Source organism: Schistocerca gregaria, chromosome 8, assembly GCF_023897955.1.
Source record: "Schistocerca gregaria isolate iqSchGreg1 chromosome 8, iqSchGreg1.2, whole genome shotgun sequence".
Classification (NCBI taxonomy): Eukaryota; Metazoa; Arthropoda; class Insecta; order Orthoptera; family Acrididae; genus Schistocerca; species Schistocerca gregaria.
In genome coordinates this window covers 6,761,677-6,778,018 of record NC_064927.1, presented here as the reverse complement: position 1 = coordinate 6,778,018, position 16,342 = coordinate 6,761,677, and the positions used below count along the sequence as shown (strand labels likewise).

At 46.6% G+C, this 16,342-nt stretch overlaps 9 non-coding genes across 9 annotated transcripts; all 9 read left to right on the top strand.

Annotated features, from left to right (window-relative positions):
* Window positions 1-234: 234 nt before the first annotated feature.
* Trnak-cuu (transfer RNA lysine (anticodon CUU)) lies at window positions 235-307 on the top strand. Its single transcript has one exon. It is a non-coding gene; the product is annotated as a tRNA-Lys (tRNA).
* A 1,425-nt stretch (window positions 308-1,732) lies between these two features.
* Window positions 1,733-1,805, top strand: Trnak-cuu (transfer RNA lysine (anticodon CUU)). Its single transcript has one exon. It is a non-coding gene; the product is annotated as a tRNA-Lys (tRNA).
* Window positions 1,806-3,230: 1,425 nt separating this feature from the next.
* Trnak-cuu (transfer RNA lysine (anticodon CUU)) lies at window positions 3,231-3,303 on the top strand. The gene has a single exon. It is a non-coding gene; the product is annotated as a tRNA-Lys (tRNA).
* A 4,451-nt stretch (window positions 3,304-7,754) lies between these two features.
* Window positions 7,755-7,827, top strand: Trnak-cuu (transfer RNA lysine (anticodon CUU)). Its single transcript has one exon. It is a non-coding gene; the product is annotated as a tRNA-Lys (tRNA).
* A 1,469-nt stretch (window positions 7,828-9,296) lies between these two features.
* Trnak-cuu (transfer RNA lysine (anticodon CUU)) lies at window positions 9,297-9,369 on the top strand. Its single transcript has one exon. It is a non-coding gene; the product is annotated as a tRNA-Lys (tRNA).
* A 1,431-nt stretch (window positions 9,370-10,800) lies between these two features.
* Trnak-cuu (transfer RNA lysine (anticodon CUU)) lies at window positions 10,801-10,873 on the top strand. The gene has a single exon. It is a non-coding gene; the product is annotated as a tRNA-Lys (tRNA).
* Window positions 10,874-12,342: 1,469 nt separating this feature from the next.
* Window positions 12,343-12,415, top strand: Trnak-cuu (transfer RNA lysine (anticodon CUU)). The gene has a single exon. It is a non-coding gene; the product is annotated as a tRNA-Lys (tRNA).
* A 1,431-nt stretch (window positions 12,416-13,846) lies between these two features.
* Window positions 13,847-13,919, top strand: Trnak-cuu (transfer RNA lysine (anticodon CUU)). Its single transcript has one exon. It is a non-coding gene; the product is annotated as a tRNA-Lys (tRNA).
* Window positions 13,920-15,373: 1,454 nt separating this feature from the next.
* On the top strand, window positions 15,374-15,446 carry Trnak-cuu (transfer RNA lysine (anticodon CUU)). Its single transcript has one exon. It is a non-coding gene; the product is annotated as a tRNA-Lys (tRNA).
* Window positions 15,447-16,342: the final 896 nt, after the last annotated feature.

Below are 16,342 nucleotides of genomic sequence, written 5' to 3'. Positions count from 1 at the left end.
AACTCGTTCGCCTTTTGAGTCACATCAAGTATGAGTGTTAATTTTGACGCCACTAGCTCTGCAGGTTGTCATGCAATTCCTTTACCTCTCAGAAATGATTATGAAATAAAAGTGAAGTACGTGACAAGTGTGACGTTAGGAAAACATTAGGCAGCATAGAGAGATTCTGTATGGGACCACCCAACCCAAACGAGTACTGTGTGACGTGCTGCCCGGCAAGTATTCACCGAAGCAGCCCGGCTAGCTCAGTCGGTAGAGCATGAGACTCTTAATCTCAGGGTCATGGGTTTGAGCCCCACGCTGGGTGGAACGGAATTTTGTTCCGCTGCTGATGTAAATTAACGTTTTTCTGATTAACGTGATGTAATGGAAATAGCAACTTTAAACTTTGCCTACGTCTCTGTCAGTCACAAGGAAACTGTATTTGAAGGTGAAGGTGATTTTGTAGACATGTGTGAAAGACATGTTCTGAAATGCAAGTGTTGTTGTTTGGAGAGGACATCGGTTACGTGTCAGATGTGTAGCCAAGCAGTAATGGGTCGCCATAGCTGCAAATATTAGTCGGTAATATGAAGTGTTGTCAGCTGAAGTCTGATGATCCAGACGACCGTAAGGACGAAGTACGCAAATGTATCGCTAGGCCGCGCCCCTTTAGCTCAGTGGTAGAGCGCTGGACTAGTAAACCAAGGGTCGTGAGTTCCATCCTCAAAGGAAGAAGTCGAATTTTGGAAATCAGTTGCGCGTCGTGGCTGTATAGCAAACAGTATCTGTGATGACGAACAATTAGCGACATGCCTTTTATTAAGATTTACTCTCAGATGTGATTAAGGCGAATGGCGCAGATAAAGCCTTTGCCAAAGCAGTACAGCATAAGGTGGGACGAGGCAGTCTTAATTACATTTTATAGATGTATTTCTCACATATGTCAGGGCCTCTCGCGGTCGTCGTCGTCGCCGCCGCCGCTTCTGCAGAAGTAGCAAATGGCCATCGTTGCAAATGCGGCGAGGCACGCCCTGCCATCGATTCCGTATGCACAAAGTGTGTGGTCTTGTTTCCCAGTCTACATATGGTCGGTCACGTAAGAGGTTGAATGTAACGAATGGGTGGGAAAGAGCAAGGGCAGCAGCTGTGTAGAACGAAAACACAAATTATCAGGGGTGTGAGCGTTTCGAGATGAGTCATTTACAAGTTGCACTTGGTCTTCAGTGACTGTGTGGCCTAATGGGTAAGGCGTCGGACTTCGGATCTGAAGATTACAGGTTCGAATGCTGTCACGCTCGTGTTTTATCAGTTCTGAAAAAGAAACATACCGTTTTAATGTAGCATTTGAGCAGTACGAAACCATCTGAATGTTGCCGTTGACCATTTTCTGCTTGGAGATGCTCTTGAGCTTGAAACACACACTACAAGACCGGTGTTAACTAGCGAAATGGTCGGCAGAGTGCCGTCACCGCGAGTTTCCACTGGCACTTGCACATCTAAAACAACGTCGGAAAGTAACTCGTTCGCCTTATGAGTCACATCAAGTATGAGTGTTAATTTTGACGCCACTAGCTCAGCAGGTTGTCATGCAATTCCTTTACCTCTCAGAAATGATTATGAAATAAAAGTGAAGTACGTGACGAGTGTGACGTTAGGAAAACATTAGGCAGCATGGAGAGATTCATTATGGGACCACCCAACCCAAACGAGTACTGTGTGACGTGCTGCCCGGCAAGTATTCACCGAAGCCGCCCAGCTATCTCAGTCGGTAGAGCATGAGAAGCTTAATCTCAGGGTCGTGGGTTCGAGCCCCACGCTGGGCGGAACGGAATTTTGTTCCGCTGCACATGTAAATTACCGTTTTTCTGATTAACGTGATGTAATGGAAATAGCAACTTTAAACTTCGCCTACGTCTCTGTCAGTCGCAAGGAAACTGTATTTGAAGGTGAAGGTGATTTTGTAGACATGTGTGAAAGACATGTTCTGAAATGCAAGTGTTGTTGTTTGGAGAGGACATCGGTTACGTGTCAGATGTGTAGCCAAGCAGTAATGGGTCGCCATAGCTGCAAATATTAGTCGGTAATATGAAGTGTTGTCAGCTGAAGTCTGATGATCCAGACGACCGTAAGGACGAAGTACGCAAAAGTATAGCTAGGCCGCGCCCCTTTAGCTCAGTGGTAGAGCAGTGGACTAGTAAACCAAGGGTCGTGAGTTCCATCCTCAAAGGAAGAAGTCTAATTTTGGAAATCAGTTGCGCGTCATGGCCGTATAGCAAACAGTATCTGTGATGACGAACAATTAGCGACATGCCTTTTATTAAGATTTACTCTCAGATGTGATTAAGGCGAATGGCGCAGATAAAGCCTTTGCCAAAGCGGTACAGCATAAGGTGGGACGAGGCAGTCTTAATTACATTTTATAGATGTATTTCTCACATATGTCAGGGCCTCTCGCGGTCGTCGTCGTCGCCGCCGCCGCTTCTGCAGAAGTAGCAAATGGCCATCGTTGCAAATGCGGCGAGGCACGCCCTGCCTTCGATTCCGTATGCACAAAGTGTGTGGTCTTGTTTCCCAGTCTATATATGGTCGGTCACGTAAGAGGTTGAATGTAACGAATGGGTGGGAAAGAGCAAGGGCAGCAGCTGTGTAGAACGAAAACACAAATTATCAGGGGTGTGAGCGTTTCGAGATGAGTCATTTACAAGTTGCACTTGGTCTTCAGTGACTGTGTGGCCTAATGGGTAAGGCGTCGGACTTCGGATCTGAAGATTACAGGTTCGAATGCTGTCACGCTCGTGTTTTATCAGTTCTGAAAAAGAAACATACCGTTTTAATGTAGCATTTGAGCAGTACGAAACCATCTGAATGTTGCTGTTGACCATTTTCTGCTTGGAGATGCTCTTGAGCTTGAAACACACACTACAAGACCGGTGTTAACTAGCGAAATGGTCGGCAGAGTGCCGTCACCGCGAGTTTCCACTGGCACTTGCACATCTAAAACAACGTCGGAAAGTAACTCGTTCGCCTTATGAGTCACATCAAGTATGAGTGTTAATTTTGACGCCACTAGCTCAGCAGGTTGTCATGCAATTCCTTTACCTCTCAGAAATGATTATGAAATAAAAGTGAAGTACGTGACGAGTGTGACGTTAGGAAAACATTAGGCAGCATGGAGAGATTCAGTATGGGACCACCCAACCCAAACGAGTACTGTGTGACGTGCTGCCCGGCAAGTATTCACCGAAGCCGCCCAGCTATCTCAGTCGGTAGAGCATGAGACTCTTAATCTCAGGGTCCTCGGTTCGAGCCCCACTCTGGGCGGAACGGAATTTTGTTCCGCTGCACATGTAAATTACCGTTTTTCTGATTAACGTGATGTAATGGAAATAGCAACTTTAAACTTCGCCTACGTCTCTGTCAGTCGCAAGGAAACTGTATTTGAAGGTGAAGGTGATTTTGTAGACATGTGTGAAAGACATGTTCTGAAATGCAAGTGTTGTTGTTTGGAGAGGACATCGGTTACGTGTCAGATGTGTAGCCAAGCAGTAATGGGTCGCCATAGCTGCAAATATTAGTCGGTAATATGAAGTGTTGTCAGCTGAAGTCTGATGATCCAGACGACCGTAAGGACGAAGTACGCAAAAGTATAGCTAGGCCGCGCCCCTTTAGCTCAGTGGTAGAGCAGTGGACTAGTAAACCAAGGGTCGTGAGTTCCATCCTCAAAGGAAGAAGTCGAATTTTGGAAATCAGTTGCGCGTCATGGCCGTATAGCAAACAGTATCTGTGATGACGAACAATTAGCGACATGCCTTTTATTAAGATTTACTCTCAGATGTGATTAAGGCGAATGGCGCAGATAAAGCCTTTGCCAAAGCGGTACAGCATAAGGTGGGACGAGGCAGTCTTAATTACATTTTATAGATGTATTTCTCACATATGTCAGGGCCTCTCGCGGTCGTCGTCGTCGCCGCCGCCGCTTCTGCAGAAGTAGCAAATGGCCATCGTGGCAAATGCGGCGAGGCACGCCCTGCCCTCGATTCCGTATGCACAAAGTGTGTGGTCTTGTTTCCCAGTCTATATTTGGTCGGTCACGTAAGAGGTTGAATGTAACGAATGGGTGGGAAAGAGCAAGGGCAGCGGCTGTGTAGAACGAAAACACAAATTATCAGGGGTGTGAGCGTTTCGAGATGAGTCATATACAAGTTGCACTTGGTCTTCAGTGACTGTGTGGCCTAATGGATAAAGCGTCGGACTTCGGATATGAAGATTACAGGTTCGAATGCTGTCACGCTCGTGTTTTATCAGTTCTGAAAAAGAAACATACCGTTTTAATGTAGCATTTGAGCAGTACGAAACCGTCTGAATGTTGCTGTTGACCATTTTCTGCTTGGAGATGCTCTTGAGCTTGAAAACACACTACAAGACCGGTTTTAACTAGCGAAATGGTCGGCAGAGTGCCGTCAGCGCGAGTTTCCACTGGCACTTGCACATCTAAAACAACGTCGGAAAGTAACTCGTTCGCCTTTTGAGTCACATCAAGTATGAGTGTTAATTTTGACGCCACTAGCTCTGCAGGTTGTCATGCAATTTCTTTACCTCTCAGAAATGATTATGAAATAAAAGTGAAGTACGTGACGAGTGTGACGTCAGGAAAACATTAGGCAGCATGGAGAGATTCTGTATGGGACCACCCAACCCAAACGAGTACTGTGTGACGAGCTGCCCGGCAAGTATTCACCGAAGCAGCCTGGCTAGCTCAGTCGGTAGAGAATGAGACTCTTTATCTCAGGGTCCTCGGTTCGAGCCCCACTCTGGGCGGAACGGAATTTTGTTCCGCTGCACATGTAAATTACCGTTTTTCTGATTAACGTGATGTAATGGAAATAGCAACTTTAAACTTCGCCTACGTCTCTGTCAGTCGCAAGGAAACTGTATTTGAAGGTGAAGGTGATTTTGTAGACATGTGTGAAAGACATGTTCTGAAATGCAAGTGTTGTTGTTTGGAGAGGACATCGGTTACGTGTCAGATGTGTAGCCAAGCAGTAATGGGTCGCCATAGCTGCAAATATTAGTCGGTAATATGAAGTGTTGTCAGCTGAAGTCTGATGATCCAGACGACCGTAAGGACGAAGTACGCAAAAGTATAGCTAGGCCGCGCCCCTTTAGCTCAGTGGTAGAGCAGTGGACTAGTAAACCAAGGGTCGTGAGTTCCATCCTCAAAGGAAGAAGTCGAATTTTGGAAATCAGTTGCGCGTCATGGCCGTATAGCAAACAGTATCTGTGATGACGAACAATTAGCGACATGCCTTTTATTAAGATTTACTCTCAGATGTGATTAAGGCGAATGGCGCAGATAAAGCCTTTGCCAAAGCGGTACAGCATAAGGTGGGACGAGGCAGTCTTAATTACATTTTATAGATGTATTTCTCACATATGTCAGGGCCTCTCGCGGTCGTCGTCGTCGCCGCCGCCGCTTCTGCAGAAGTAGCAAATGGCCATCGTGGCAAATGCGGCGAGGCACGCCCTGCCCTCGATTCCGTATGCACAAAGTGTGTGGTCTTGTTTCCCAGTCTATATTTGGTCGGTCACGTAAGAGGTTGAATGTAACGAATGGGTGGGAAAGAGCAAGGGCAGCGGCTGTGTAGAACGAAAACACAAATTATCAGGGGTGTGAGCGTTTCGAGATGAGTCATATACAAGTTGCACTTGGTCTTCAGTGACTGTGTGGCCTAATGGATAAAGCGTCGGACTTCGGATATGAAGATTACAGGTTCGAATGCTGTCACGCTCGTGTTTTATCAGTTCTGAAAAAGAAACATACCGTTTTAATGTAGCATTTGAGCAGTACGAAACCGTCTGAATGTTGCTGTTGACCATTTTCTGCTTGGAGATGCTCTTGAGCTTGAAAACACACTACAAGACCGGTTTTAACTAGCGAAATGGTCGGCAGAGTGCCGTCAGCGCGAGTTTCCACTGGCACTTGCACATCTAAAACAACGTCGGAAAGTAACTCGTTCGCCTTTTGAGTCACATCAAGTATGAGTGTTAATTTTGACGCCACTAGCTCTGCAGGTTGTCATGCAATTTCTTTACCTCTCAGAAATGATTATGAAATAAAAGTGAAGTACGTGACGAGTGTGACGTCAGGAAAACATTAGGCAGCATGGAGAGATTCTGTATGGGACCACCCAACCCAAACGAGTACTGTGTGACGAGCTGCCCGGCAAGTATTCACCGAAGCAGCCCGGCTAGCTCAGTCGGTAGAGAATGAGACTCTTTATCTCAGGGTCCTCGGTTCGAGCCCCACTCTGGGCGGAACGGAATTTTGTTCCGCTGCAGATGTAAATTACCGTTTTTCCGATTAACGTGATGTAATGGAAATAGCAACTTTAAACTTTGCCTACGTCTCTGTCAGTCGCAAGGAAACTGTATTTGAAGGTGAAGGTGATTTTGTAGACCTGTGTGAAAGACATGTTCTGAAATGCAAGTGTTGTTGTTTGGAGAGGACATCGGTTACGTGTCAGATGTGTAGCCAAGCAGTAATGGGTCGCCATAGCTGCAAATATTAGTCGGTAATATGAAGTGTTGTCAGCTGAAGTCTGATGATCCAGACGACCGTAAGGACGAAGTACGCAAAAGTATCGCTAGGCCGCCCCCTTTAGCTCAATGGTAGAGCACTGCACTAGTAAACCAAGGGTCGTGAGTTCCATCCTCAAAGGAAGAAGTCGAATTTTGGAAATCAGTTGCGCATCGTGGCCGTATAGCAAACAGTATCTGTGATGACGAACAATTAGCGACATGCCTTTTATTAAGAATTACTCTCAGATGTGATTAAGGCGAATGGCGCAGATAAAGCCTTTGGCAAAGCGGTACAGCATAAGGTGGGACGAGGCAGTCTGAATTACATTTTATAGATGTATTTCTCACATATGTCAGAGCCTCTCGCGGTCGTCGTCGTCGTCGTCGTCGTCGTCGTCGTCGTCGTCGTCGTCGCCGCCGCCGCTTCTGCAGAAGTAGCAAATGGCCATCGTGGCAAATGCGGCGAGGCACGCCCTGCCTTCGATTCCGTATGCACAAAGTGTGTGGTCTTGTTTCCCAGTCTATATTTGGTCGGTCACGTAAGAGGTTGAATGTAACGAATGGGTGGGAAAGAGCAAGGGCAGCGGCTGTGTAGAACGAAAACACAAATTATCAGGGGTGTGAGCGTTTCGAGATGAGTCATATACAAGTTGCACTTGGTCGTCAGTGGCTGTGTGGCCTGATGGATAAGGCGTCGGACTTCGGATCTGAAGATTACAGGTTCGAATGCTGTCACGCTCGTGTTTTGTCAGTTCAGAAAAAGAAACATACCGTTTTAATGTAGCATTTGAGCAGTACGAAACCGTCTGAATGTTGCTGTTGACCATTTTCTGCTTGGAGATGCTCTTGAGCTTGAATCACACACTACAAGACCGGTGTTAACTAGCGAAATGGTCGGCAGAGTGCCGTCACCGCGAGTTTCCACTGGCACTTACACATCTAAAACAACTTCGGAAAGTAACTCGTTCGCCTTTTAAGTCACATCAAGTATGAGTGTTAATTTTGACGCCACTAGCTCTGCAGGTTGTCATGCAATTCCTTTACCTCTCAGAAATGATTATGAAATAAAAGTGAAGTACGTGACGAGTGTGACATTAGGAAAACATTAGGCAGCATGGAGAGATTCTGTATGGAACCACCCAACCCAAACGAGTACTGTGTGACGTGCTGCCCGGCAAGTATTCACTGAAGCAGCCCGGCTAGCTCAGTCGGTAGAGCATGAGACTCTTAATCTCAGGGTCGTGGGTTCGAGCCCCACGCTGGGCGGAACGGAATTTTGTTCCGCTGCAGATGTAAATTACTGTTTTTCTGATTAACGTGATGTAATGGAAATAGCAACTTTAAACTTTGCCTACGTCTCTGTTAGTCGCAAGGAAACTGTATTTGAAGGTGAAGGTGATTTTGTAGACATGTGTGAAAGACATGTTCTGAAATGCAAGTGTTGTTGTTTGGAGAGGACATCGGTTACGTGTCACATGTGTAGCCAAGCAGTAATGGGTCGCCAGAGCTGCAAATATTAGTCAGTAATATGAAGTGTTGTCAGCTGAAGTTGATGATCCAGACGACCGTAAGGACGAAGTACGCAAAAGTACCGCTAGGCCGCGCCTTTTTAGCTCAGTGGTAGAGCACTGGACTAGTAAACCAAGGGTCGTGAGTTGCATCCTCAAAGGAAGAAGTCGAATTTTGGAAATCAGTTGCGCGTAGTGGCCGTATAGCAAACAGTATCTGTGATGACGAACAATTACCGACATGCCTTTTATTAAGAATTACTCTCAGATGTGATTAAGGCGAATGGCGCAGATAAAGCCTTTGCCAAAGCGGTACAGCATAAGGTGGGACGAGGCAGTCTGAATTACATTTTATAGATGTATTTCTCACATATGTCAGAGCCTCTCGCGGTCGTCGTCGTCGTCGTCGTCGTCGTCGTCGTCGTCGTCGTCGTCGTCGCCGTCGTCGCCGCCGCCGCTTCTGCAGAAGTAGCAAATGGCCATCGTGGCAAATGCGGCCAGGCACGCCCTGCCTTCGATTCCGTATGCACAAAGTGTGTGGTCTTGTTTCCCAGTCTATATTTGGTCGGTCACGTAAGAGGTTGAATGTAACGAATGGGTGGGAAAGAGCAAGGGCAGCGGCTGTGTAGAACGAAAACACAAATTATCAGGGGTGTGAGCGTTTCGAGATGAGTCATATACAAGTTGCACTTGGTCGTCAGTGACTGTGTGGCCTAATGGATAAGGCGTCGGACTTCGGATCTGAATATTACAGGTTGGAATACTTTCACGCTCGTGTTTTATCAGTTGTGAAAAAGAAACATACCGTTTTAATGTAGCATTTGAGCAGTACGAAACCGTCTGAATGTTGCTGTTGACCATTTTCTGCTTGGAGATGCTCTTGAGCTTGAAACACACACTACAAGACCGGTGTTAACTAGCGAAATGGTAGGCAGAGTGCCGTCACCGCGAGTTTCCACTGGCACTTGCACATCTAAAACAACGTCGGAAAGTAACTCGTTCGCCTTTTGAGTCACATCAAGTATGAGTGTTAATTTTGACGCCACTAGCTCTGCAGGTTATCATGCAATTCCTTTACCTCTCAGAAATGATTATGAAATAAAAGTGAAGTACGTGACGAGTGTGACGTTAGGAAAACATTAGGCAGCATGGAGAGATTCTGTATGGGACCACCCAACCCAAACGAGTAATGTGTGACGTGCTGCCCGGCAAGTATTCACCCAAGCAGCCCGGCTAGCTCAGTCGGTAGAGCATGAGACTCTTAATCTCAGGGTCGTGGGTTCGAGCCCCACGCTGGGCGGAACGGAATTTTGTTCCGCTGCAGATGTAAATTACTGTTTTTCTGATTAACGTGATGTAATGGAAATAGCAACTTTAAACTTTGTATACGTCTCTGTCAGTCGCAAGGAAACTGTAATTGAAGGTGAAGGTGATTTTGTAGACATGTGTGAAAGACATGTTCTGAAATGCAAGTGTTGTTGTTTCTAGAGGACATCGGTTACGTGTCAGATGTGTAGCCAAGCAGTAATGGGTCGCCATAGCTGCAAATATTAGTCGGTAATATGAAGTGTTGTCAGCTGAAGTCTGATGATCCAGAAGACCGTAAGGACCAAGTACGCAAAAGTACCGCTAGGCCGCGCCTCTTTAGCTCAGTGGTAGAGCACTGGACTAGTAAACCAAGGGTCGTGAGTTGCATCCTCAAAGGAAGAAGTCGAATTTTGGAAATCAGTTGCGCGTCGTGGCCGTATAGCAAACAGTATCTGTGATGACGAACAATTACCGACATGCCTTTTATTAAGAATTACTCTCAGATGTGATTAAGGCGAATGGCGCAGATAAAGCCTTTGCCAAAGCGGTACAGCATAAGGTGGGACGAGGCAGTCTGAATTACATTTTATAGATGTATTTCTCACATATGTCAGAGCCTCTCGCGGTCGTCGTCGCCGCCGCCGCCGCCGCCGCTTCTACAGAAGTAGCAAATGGCCATCGTGGCAAATGCGGCGAGGCACGCCCTGCCTTCGATTCCGTATGCACAAAGTGTGTGGTCTTGTTTCCCAGTCTATATTTGGTCGGTCATGTAAGAGGTTGAATGTAACGAATGGGTGGGAAAGAGCAAGGGCAGCGGCTGTGTAGAACGAAAACACAAATTATCAGGGGTGTGAGCGTTTCGAGATGAGTCATATACAAGTTGCACTTGGTCGTCAGTGGCTGTGTGGCCTGATGGATAAGGCGTCGGACTTCGGATCTGAAGATTACAGGTTCGAATGCTGTCACGCTCGTGTTTTGTCAGTTCAGAAAAAGAAACATACCGTTTTAATGTAGCATTTGAGCAGTACGAAACCGTCTGAATGTTGCTGTTGACCATTTTCTGCTTGGAGATGCTCTTGAGCTTGAATCACACACTACAAGACCGGTGTTAACTAGCGAAATGGTCGGCAGAGTGCCGTCACCGCGAGTTTCCACTGGCACTTACACATCTAAAACAACTTCGGAAAGTAACTCGTTCGCCTTTTAAGTCACATCAAGTATGAGTGTTAATTTTGACGCCACTAGCTCTGCAGGTTGTCATGCAATTCCTTTACCTCTCAGAAATGATTATGAAATAAAAGTGAAGTACGTGACGAGTGTGACATTAGGAAAACATTAGGCAGCATGGAGAGATTCTGTATGGAACCACCCAACCCAAACGAGTACTGTGTGACGTGCTGCCCGGCAAGTATTCACTGAAGCAGCCCGGCTAGCTCAGTCGGTAGAGCATGAGACTCTTAATCTCAGGGTCGTGGGTTCGAGCCCCACGCTGGGCGGAACGGAATTTTGTTCCGCTGCAGATGTAAATTACTGTTTTTCTGATTAACGTGATGTAATGGAAATAGCAACTTTAAACTTTGCCTACGTCTCTGTTAGTCGCAAGGAAACTGTATTTGAAGGTGAAGGTGATTTTGTAGACATGTGTGAAAGACATGTTCTGAAATGCAAGTGTTGTTGTTTGGAGAGGACATCGGTTACGTGTCACATGTGTAGCCAAGCAGTAATGGGTCGCCAGAGCTGCAAATATTAGTCAGTAATATGAAGTGTTGTCAGCTGAAGTTGATGATCCAGACGACCGTAAGGACGAAGTACGCAAAAGTACCGCTAGGCCGCGCCTTTTTAGCTCAGTGGTAGAGCACTGGACTAGTAAACCAAGGGTCGTGAGTTGCATCCTCAAAGGAAGAAGTCGAATTTTGGAAATCAGTTGCGCGTAGTGGCCGTATAGCAAACAGTATCTGTGATGACGAACAATTACCGACATGCCTTTTATTAAGAATTACTCTCAGATGTGATTAAGGCGAATGGCGCAGATAAAGCCTTTGCCAAAGCGGTACAGCATAAGGTGGGACGAGGCAGTCTGAATTACATTTTATAGATGTATTTCTCACATATGTCAGAGCCTCTCGCGGTCGTCGTCGTCGTCGTCGTCGTCGTCGTCGCCGCCGCCGCCGCCGCCGCCGCCGCCGCCGCCGCTGCTTCTTCAGAAGTAGCAAATGGCCATCGTGGCAAATGCGGCGAGGCACGCCCTGCCTTCGATTCCGTATGCACAAAGTGTGTGGTCTTGTTTCCCAATCTATATTTGGTCGGTCACGTAAGAGGTTGAATGTAACGAATGGGTGGGAAAGAGCAAGGGCAGCGGCTGTGTAGAACGAAAACATAAATTATCAGGGGTGTGAGCGTTTCGAGATGAGTCATATACAAGTTGCACTTGGTCGTCAGTGACTGTGTGGCCTAATGGATAAGGCGTCGGACTTCGGATCTGAAGATTACAGGTTCGAATGCTGTCACGCTCGTGTTTTATCATTTCTGAATAAGAAACATACCGTTTTAATGTAGCATTTGAGCAGTACGAAACCGTCTGAATGTTGCTGTTGATCATTTTCTGCTTGGAGATGCTCTTGAGCTTGAAACACACACTACAAGACCGGTGTTAACTAGCGAAATGGTCGGCAGAGTGCCGTCACCGCAAGTTTCCACTGGCACTTGCACATCTAAAACAACGTCGGAAAGTAACTCGTTCGCCTTTTGAGTCACATCAAGTATGAGTGTTAATTTTGACGCCACTAGCTCTGCAGGTTGTCATGCAATTCCTTTACCTCTCAGAAATGATTATGAAATAAAAGTGAAGTACGTGACGAGTGTGACGTTAGGAAAACATTAGGCAGCATGGAGAGATTCTGTATGGGACCACCCAACCCAAACGAGTACTGTGTGACGTGCTGCCCTGCAAGTATTCACCCAAGCAGCCCAGCTAGCTCAGTCGGTAGAGCATGAGACTCTTAATCTCAGGGTCGTGGGTTCGAGCCCCACGCTGGGCGGAACGGAATTTTGTTCCGCTGCAGATGTAAATTACTGTTTTTCTGATTAACGTGATGTAATGGAAAGAGCAACTTTAAACTTTGCCTACGTCTCTGTCAGTCGCAAGGAAACTGTATTTGAAGGTGAAGGTGACTTTGTAGACTTGTGTGAAAGACATGTTCTGAAATGCAAGTGTTGTTGTTTGGAGAGGACATCGGTTACGTGTCAGATGTGTAGCCAAGCAGTAATGGGTCGCCATAGCTGCAAATATTAGTCGGTAATATGAAGTGTTGTCAGCTGAATTCTGATGATCCAGACGACCGTAAGGACGAAGTACGCAAACGTATCGCTAGGCCGCGCCTCGTTAGCTCAGTGGTAGAGCACTGGACTAGTAAACCAAGGGTCGTGAGTTCCATCCTCAAAGGAAGAAGTCGAATTTTGGAAATCAGTTGCGTGTCGTGGCCGTATAGCAAACAGTATCTGTGATGACGAACAATTACCGACATGCCTTTTATTAAGAATTACTCTCAGATGTGATTAAGGCGAATGGCGCAGATAAAGCCTTTGCCAAAGCGGTACAGCATAAGGTGGGACGAGGCAGTCTGAATTACATTTTATAGATGTATTTCTCACATATGTCAGAGCCTCTCGCGGTCGTCGTCGCCGCCGCCGCCGCCGCCGCTTCTACAGAAGTAGCAAATGGCCATCGTGGCAAATGCGGCGAGGCACGCCCTGCCTTCGATTCCGTATGCACAAAGTGTGTGGTCTTGTTTCCCAGTCTATATTTGGTCGGTCATGTAAGAGGTTGAATGTAACGAATGGGTGGGAAAGAGCAAGGGCAGCGGCTGTGTAGAACGAAAACACAAATTATCAGGGGTGTGAGCGTTTCGAGATGAGTCATATACAAGTTGCACTTGGTCGTCAGTGGCTGTGTGGCCTGATGGATAAGGCGTCGGACTTCGGATCTGAAGATTACAGGTTCGAATGCTGTCACGCTCGTGTTTTGTCAGTTCAGAAAAAGAAACATACCGTTTTAATGTAGCATTTGAGCAGTACGAAACCGTCTGAATGTTGCTGTTGACCATTTTCTGCTTGGAGATGCTCTTGAGCTTGAATCACACACTACAAGACCGGTGTTAACTAGCGAAATGGTCGGCAGAGTGCCGTCACCGCGAGTTTCCACTGGCACTTACACATCTAAAACAACTTCGGAAAGTAACTCGTTCGCCTTTTAAGTCACATCAAGTATGAGTGTTAATTTTGACGCCACTAGCTCTGCAGGTTGTCATGCAATTCCTTTACCTCTCAGAAATGATTATGAAATAAAAGTGAAGTACGTGACGAGTGTGACATTAGGAAAACATTAGGCAGCATGGAGAGATTCTGTATGGAACCACCCAACCCAAACGAGTACTGTGTGACGTGCTGCCCGGCAAGTATTCACTGAAGCAGCCCGGCTAGCTCAGTCGGTAGAGCATGAGACTCTTAATCTCAGGGTCGTGGGTTCGAGCCCCACGCTGGGCGGAACGGAATTTTGTTCCGCTGCAGATGTAAATTACTGTTTTTCTGATTAACGTGATGTAATGGAAATAGCAACTTTAAACTTTGCCTACGTCTCTGTTAGTCGCAAGGAAACTGTATTTGAAGGTGAAGGTGATTTTGTAGACATGTGTGAAAGACATGTTCTGAAATGCAAGTGTTGTTGTTTGGAGAGGACATCGGTTACGTGTCACATGTGTAGCCAAGCAGTAATGGGTCGCCAGAGCTGCAAATATTAGTCAGTAATATGAAGTGTTGTCAGCTGAAGTTGATGATCCAGACGACCGTAAGGACGAAGTACGCAAAAGTACCGCTAGGCCGCGCCTTTTTAGCTCAGTGGTAGAGCACTGGACTAGTAAACCAAGGGTCGTGAGTTGCATCCTCAAAGGAAGAAGTCGAATTTTGGAAATCAGTTGCGCGTAGTGGCCGTATAGCAAACAGTATCTGTGATGACGAACAATTACCGACATGCCTTTTATTAAGAATTACTCTCAGATGTGATTAAGGCGAATGGCGCAGATAAAGCCTTTGCCAAAGCGGTACAGCATAAGGTGGGACGAGGCAGTCTGAATTACATTTTATAGATGTATTTCTCACATATGTCAGAGCCTCTCGCGGTCGTCGTCGTCGTCGTCGTCGTCGTCGTCGTCGTCGTCGTCGCCGCCGCCGCTTCTGCAGAAGTAGCAAATGGCCATCGTGGCAAATGCGGCCAGGCACGCCCTGCCTTCGATTCCGTATGCACAAAGTGTGTGGTCTTGTTTCCCAGTCTATATTTGGTCGGTCACGTAAGAGGTTGAATGTAACGAATGGGTGGGAAAGAGCAAGGGCAGCGGCTGTGTAGAACGAAAACACAAATTATCAGGGGTGTGAGCGTTTCGAGATGAGTCATATACAAGTTGCACTTGGTCGTCAGTGACTGTGTGGCCTAATGGATAAGGCGTCGGACTTCGGATCTGAATATTACAGGTTGGAATACTGTCACGCTCGTGTTTTATCAGTTGTGAAAAAGAAACATACCGTTTTAATGTAGCATTTGAGCAGTACGAAACCGTCTGAATGTTGCTGTTGACCATTTTCTGCTTGGAGATGCTCTTGAGCTTGAAACACACACTACAAGACCGGTGTTAACTAGCGAAATGGTAGGCAGAGTGCCGTCACCGCGAGTTTCCACTGGCACTTGCACATCTAAAACAACGTCGGAAAGTAACTCGTTCGCCTTTTGAGTCACATCAAGTATGAGTGTTAATTTTGACGCCACTAGCTCTGCAGGTTATCATGCAATTCCTTTACCTCTCAGAAATGATTATGAAATAAAAGTGAAGTACGTGACGAGTGTGACGTTAGGAAAACATTAGGCAGCATGGAGAGATTCTGTATGGGACCACCCAACCCAAACGAGTAATGTGTGACGTGCTGCCCGGCAAGTATTCACCCAAGCAGCCCGGCAAGCTCAGTTGGTAGAGCATGAGACTCTTAATCTCAGGGTCGTGGGTTCGAGCCCCACGCTGGGCGGAACGGAATTTTGTTCCGCTGCAGATGTAAATTACTGTTTTTCTGATTAACGTGATGTAATGGAAATAGCAACTTTAAACTTTGCCTACGTCTCTGTCAGTCGCAAGGAAACTGTAATTGAAGGTGAAGGTGATTTTGTAGACATGTGTGAAAGACATGTTCTGAAATGCAAGTGTTGTTGTTTCTAGAGGACATCGGTTACGTGTCAGATGTGTAGCCAAGCAGTAATGGGTCGCCATAGCTGCAAATATTAGTCGGTAATATGAAGTGTTGTCAGCTGAAGTCTGATGATCCAGAAGACCGTAAGGACCAAGTACGCAAAAGTACCGCTAGGCCGCGCCTCTTTAGCTCAGTGGTAGAGCACTGGACTAGTAAACCAAGGGTCGTGAGTTGCATCCTCAAAGGAAGAAGTCGAATTTTGGAAATCAGTTGCGCGTCGTGGCCGTATAGCAAACAGTATCTGTGATGACGAACAATTACCGACATGCCTTTTATTAAGAATTACTCTCAGATGTGATTAAGGCGAATGGCGCAGATAAAGCCTTTGCCAAAGCGGTACAGCATAAGGTGGGACGAGGCAGTCTGAATTACATTTTATAGATGTATTTCTCACATATGTCAGAGCCTCTCGCGGTCGTCGTCGCCGCCGCCGCCGCCGCCGCTTCTACAGAAGTAGCAAATGGCCATCGTGGCAAATGCGGCGAGGCACGCCCTGCCTTCGATTCCGTATGCACAAAGTGTGTGGTCTTGTTTCCCAGTCTATATTTGGTCGGTCATGTAAGAGGTTGAATGTAACGAATGGGTGGGAAAGAGCAAGGGCAGCGGCTGTGTAGAACGAAAACACAAATTATCAGGGGTGTGAGCGTTTCGAGATGAGTCATATACAAGTTGCACTT